General features: G+C 40.9%; 1 protein-coding gene across 1 annotated transcript in view; it reads left to right on the top strand.

Annotated features, from left to right (window-relative positions):
- The window catches only part of LOC146712958 (uncharacterized), a 31,190-nt gene continuing 25,190 nt past the window's right edge, over window positions 1–6,000 (top strand). The window contains exon 1 of the mRNA XM_085445925.1: window positions 1–301. The gene's annotated coding sequence lies outside the window, so the exon portion shown is untranslated. The remainder of the gene's footprint in view (window positions 302–6,000) is intronic.

Raw genomic sequence — 6,000 nt, 5'->3', positions numbered from 1 at the left:
GTGACCGCACAGCAACAAATCACAGCAGAGCCGGAAAAGGAGGCGGAGCAAAGTGTGTGTGCAGGAGAGGAGTCGAGCAGAGAGAGCTGCTTTTTCATGAAACGGGAGTAAAGTAGTAAACTTACAGGAACATATACCACTGCCAACGTTGGGATTAATTTCTGCATCGATCTGCACACCCTTGTGTCCTGGATCGTAGCCGAGATCAGCGTGAACCACGTGGGTCTCTGCTCCCTGATCTGTTTCTTAAGACTTTCAGCTTCATCACGGAGTTTCTCTCGGTTTGTGGGCTCATATAAAGGTAATCACCGAGCCAACTTTAATGTGGGTTCAGTTTATGTTGTTGCTGTTAAGAATAATAGATTGCTTGGTATACACTGGAGTTAGACAGACTGTAGAGTTTGTGATTGTCTGCAACATTATAATCTGGCGGTTGCTATGGGGTAAGAATACATACAGAAAAATAGTCTTTGAATATGAACAAAGGGTGCAGGGCAGGAGAAGAGCCAACCCTCAGGACAGGAAGCCACAGGTACAAGCGTGGGGGAGGGCTGTCACTACCGAGAAGGGTCTGGCTGCAGCCACTGTGGAGCTCCACAGTAACCGGAAACACGTGACCTCCACAGTAACCGGAAACACGTGACCTCCACAATAACCGGAAACACGTAACTTCGGTTAAATCGACTTTGACATCGAAAACTAAATTGCGTTTTTGTCACTATTGATGCTGCTGAGAAATAAAAATGTTTTTAAGTGGGGGGTTTTAACACTCTGGGTTTGTTCAAAAAAATTCACCATCCCCTAAATTGTTCGTGGCCAAAAGTGACACTTGCTGTTTCGCTGATTTATTTATTTTTTTACAGTACATCGCGTTGTGCGTTCTGATTGCTGTAGATCATTGTCAATCAATCTAGTCCAGTGTCTCCTGTACAGGAGCGGTCCCTAATAGGCCCACGGACCGGTCCCGGTCCGTGAGTCTTTTGGTACCGTTCCGCGAGAGTTGATCCTCCGGTGTGAAATGTATGGTTGTAGTTGTGTGTCTTATTTTGAAAGAACTATTTACGCGTTACCATAGCGACCAGATAGCGTTAAGAAGCAGAGAGGAGGATGTCACTGTCATTGTTATTGGCGCACAGCTCAAGTCACGTTTATTATTACATTTACAAAATACCACAGTTTCTTTTTTTTATTCTTTTGTTGTATTTATCCGCGACACCTTAAAGGTCGTTCCCTGAAAATATTGTCTGACATTAAAGTGGTCTGTGGCGCAAAAAGGTTGGGGACTCCTGCTGTACAGTACAGAATGCGTTTAGCTTGTCGAATTTACATAAATCTTTGATGCTAGCAGTGTAACTCTGAAGTGCTGTACTGTATGTTTGGAAGTTTTCTCCCAAACAAACACAACAATGCCGACGAAACGTTTTGCACCCTCAAATGCACCTTTAGGTTTCATTCCATAATACTGGACTTATGTTTCTACGAAGGTTTGAACTCTAAGAGTGTTTAAACAAAAGAGAAAAGTGTGACAATGTTCATGCCTGTCTGAGAAAAGTGTATAAAGCATGTAGTGAGGGGTTTTACAGTCTTAACATCTGTAATAATTGTAAAAAATAAAGTTGGCTACTTCATGGATTTCACCTACCGCGGGTTATTTTTAGAACGTAACACCAGCGATAAACGAGGGACTGCTGTATTATTAATAGTAGAGTCTGGGACATCTAATTGATTAACATCAACATTGATTATTATGCACTATTATTTTTGTTCAAGGAGAGCCAAAAATATAAAACTCTCTCAGCTTGTTTGTTGCCAAAAATGGCCACTTTTTGTGTATGTTCACAAAATGCTATAAAATGTTTCTTAAAACATTTATCTACTTTTACCGACGTGACTCTTTAAAATAGCACCAGTCCTTTTCATCAAAATCAAAATTGTATCTAAATTTTTTACTCTTTATAGCCAATTAGGTTATATATTACCATTAACTTTTCAGATAAAACGGTGATAAAGTCCTAATGTTTTCATGAAACTTCTTTTTATTCCCCATCTGAGCATCGGGGAAAAGGCTGTCTTGCAATTGTTGAGGTCACTAGTGTGTGCCCCATTTCTTCCAGGATCACTCTCTTTATAGGTTTTAGTGGACTCATAGTACTGCGAAGTGGTTTCATGGTACAAAGGGATTGTATTCCAAGATCTGGGAGACTGTAGAAATGAGCAGTGATGCCTTTCCTACCATCTTTCCAGAAAAATAAGTGATCTGTAAGCTGTTAGGCTTACTTACAGCAGCAGCACTTTCTGCACCTGCATAAACTCCAGGACACATTTACTAACGATGTTTGTTGCTGTATGTGCTGCAGCTTTGAATTTTTTAATAATATATATTTTGTTAATATTTTGGCTATGGTGTCTTGTTATGAAATGTAAAAGAGTAAAAGTGTTGTTAGCAGGTGCGTCAAAGCTAAGTTTGACTGGGAAACTTAAAGCTCAATAGGCTGCATCAACAGAAATTCACTGCAGCCTATGTAATATTTCATGCGTCATAATTTATTCTACTCTATCTTGCAAATACATATTTGTGTGGCAATGTCATGCACAACACACACAACTATTAGATCCTTAAGATCAAACCCGTGTCATTGTTTTGGTCCACTGCAGTGCAGGGCCCTGTTTCAGGAAGCCGGTTTAGTGGAAAAACTGAGTAAGTATACCCTGAGTTAACGAAAACTCTGGGTTTTCGGTTTCACAAAGCGAGTTCAGCTGAAGCCTGAGTGAGTCACTATGACGACACACGCCGTGAAGCTAACCTGCCCCCTAGCAGGTTTACTTCAACTAACCCTGACTGTCTCCGCCCCTTTGTCGGAAACCTGACAGTAGGAAGTGTCGGACATGGCGTGTCCCTTCCTTGAAGAGCCAGTAGATCATGAAGCCCAAATCCTCCGCAGAGCTCTCCGCCGGGAGAGAGTGATTAGAGCGCGTTTGGACATTTTATCATTTCCTGATGATTTTCTGTGCGAACGTTACCGTTTCTCAGCACAATCTATAAGTTATTTGAATAACATCCTCAGGCCATATATTACGCATGTGACACATCGCGGACATCCTCTCAGTTCTGTACATATTATTTGTATTGCACTTCGGTTTTTTGCAAACGGGAGCTTTCTGTATAATATTGGTGACGCTGAGCACGTTTCCAAGGCTACCGTCTGTCGGGCAGTCAGGAATGTTACAGTTGCACTGAAACGTCTCCTGCACTCATCTGTGGTGTTACCCGGTCATAGACCCACAAGATTCATCAAAGAGGGATTCCACAAAATTGCAGGTATCAGGATGACCAAAACTTAATTTATGATGTGGTGATATTTGAACTACTACTTAAATTTTACATTTATTTTCACGGTTCCCAGGCGTGATTGGCTGTACAGATGGCACTCACATTCCAATCATTGCTCCTTTAGTAAATGAAGGAGACTATGTGAACAGGAAGTCTTTCCACAGCATTAATGTACAGGTACATAGTTCCCTGTAGCATTTCAAACTAACAAATTATTTCATCATGGTGATGGATGCTAATTTGTGTTCTCTGCACTGTGAAGATCATATGTGATGCTGCCAACATTATCACAAATGTGGAAGCCAAGTGGCCAGGCTCTGTTCATGACTCACAAATATTCCGTGAATGTACACTGAGCACAAAATTTGGACATGGTGAGTTGAGAATACTTTAAAATATATAAAGACCAATTGCTTCAGGGACATTTGAACTGAAGTGTATCCTTCTGTCTTAGGAGAGTTCACTGGCTACTTGCTTGGTGATAGGGGGTATCCATGTTTACCCTATTTGCTTACCCCTTACCCTGACCCTGAACCGGGCCCACAGCAGCGATATAATCTGGCTAATTGCAGGACAAGAGCCAGAATTGAAATGACTATCGGAATGCTTAAGGCCCGGTTCCAGTGCCTGCAAAGACTCAGGGTCACCCCAGAAAGGGCATGTGACATTATTGTTGCATGTGTGATTCTTCACAACATTGCCACAATTAGAGGAGAACACTGTCCTTCTGAACCAAACATCAGCAGTGATCCAAACCATGAACATCCTGACCCTCCCACGGACATACAAGATGGAAGCGCAGTCAGAGACACCATATGTCACAATCATTTCTTTTGACCCATCACCTCAACATGTTGAAAGACGGAAAAACAGATTTTTTGTTCAACTGGCTTTATTGGTCGCCTGTGTTTCCTGTACACAAAGTATTAAAAGATGTAAACCTCATAAAGTGTCTCTGTTTCTTCCTCCTCTGTAACAGCTGTCAATGTTTCTTCATTATTTTCCTGTAGTAAGGAAATTAACAACATTGCTGTTCTACTGTAAACTCATATAATCTGTGGAGTATTACTCACAACTGCATGTTGGTCTGGCTCAACAGGAGGCTGCACCAGATGCAGTACACCACCACCATCAACTGATAGAATATGAGGTTTATACAGGTCACTTATAACTTACAAGGGACCAAATGGCAATTAACAAACATACCAATCACCTTACACTTCATTGTCATTATGCTCTCAAAGACAACCAAGACTGAGGGAAGGCAAAATCAGTAGGAAAATAACTTCACTACAAAATAATTCATTATGGTAAAGAGTTTATCAAATGAATGAGCAGCACTGCAAAGGTGACTGTGAAGAAAGGATGTATGCACATCATGTATTATTTTGAATTTACCTCTTATGTAGGCACTTGTGTCTTGCGGGGTTATTGACTCAGAGGATGTCCCCGCAGAGATGCCTTCGGCCACAGGGCGCCCACTGTTTTGGCTGAGGGCCAACTGCTCAGCCTCTGTGAGTGGTGGTGGTGGAGGACCCCCACCTGTTTTTCGGGCCTCCGCTTTTTTTCTGTTGGCTATAACGGGCCACATTTGAGCATACAGAGTAAGCAAATGTGTACTTGTAATGTGCTCAGATAATTTCAAAAAGTGCTTACAGAAAGAAAATTAATGTAGCCTCTAACTGCAATTGATTTACGTGGGACAAACAGACCAAGCACTATGGCTCATAATACAATTACACCTTACCTGTTTGGACTATATTTTTATATTTCATTTTTACTTGCTGCCAGGCACGTTTGGGGCCTGTTGGGTTGCACCTGCGCTCACATCACGTCACAAAATAAAATGTATAAAATAACAAATAAAATAACATATGATAAAATAACGTGTTAAATGGGTGGAAATCCCTAGATCAATGTTTATATTAACACTCACGCATTGACTCTGTCGGCTATGTTTTGCCATGCATGCTCCCTTTCTTTTGCAGCTGTGGCTGTGTTACTTTTTTCCGCGGAATTTGCATGTTATCGGCATATGCTGCCATCAGAATTTCGGCCTCAAGCGCTGTGAAATACATTGACCGCGCCTTCTTTCCCTCCGTCTCCATGGTGACTCGCTTAATCTGTGCTCCGCTTATCAGGGCTTTATGTATCCTCATCCGCGCGCTTCACTTGGGGTTAAAGCAACTCCGCGTTGATTGAACTACTTGTTATCAGCCTTTCTGAAACCGAATATTCCGAGTTGGACAGTTCGGGGTTACTCAACCCTGCGTATCTTTTTTCACTCTGAGTTTTCTAAACCGGCTTCCTGAAATAGGGCCCAGTAGTCAAAAAAAAGAATAAGTGAAGTGTCCACAATTGGCCAGGATAGAGCCCAGTGTTAATGTTTAAAATGTATAAAAATATTATTGATTACAATTCTTTACTGTTAATATCAACAATAAGCTTTTTATTTTGAAATTACAACTTCAAAAAAAATGCTGTTACATTTAATGCTGTTACACTGTAATCCTTTATTATAAGTATGGACACAGAATAAAGTGAACAACATTTTGAAATAAGTTTAATTTGAATTTTGTACTACGTAAAAAACAAAACAAAAAAGCAACAACATATTAAACAAACAAACAAACACAGCCAGTGCCTTCATTTGTCCATTACATGTCATA

Source organism: Copadichromis virginalis, linkage group LG3 (assembly GCF_057382275.1).
Source record: "Copadichromis virginalis isolate Kocher_CV1m ecotype Utaka linkage group LG3, C_Virginalis_male_GT1.1, whole genome shotgun sequence".
Classification (NCBI taxonomy): domain Eukaryota; kingdom Metazoa; phylum Chordata; class Actinopteri; order Cichliformes; family Cichlidae; genus Copadichromis; species Copadichromis virginalis.
The sequence above is the reverse complement of the archived record's forward strand: the minus strand, read 5'-3'. Positions and strand labels throughout refer to the sequence as shown.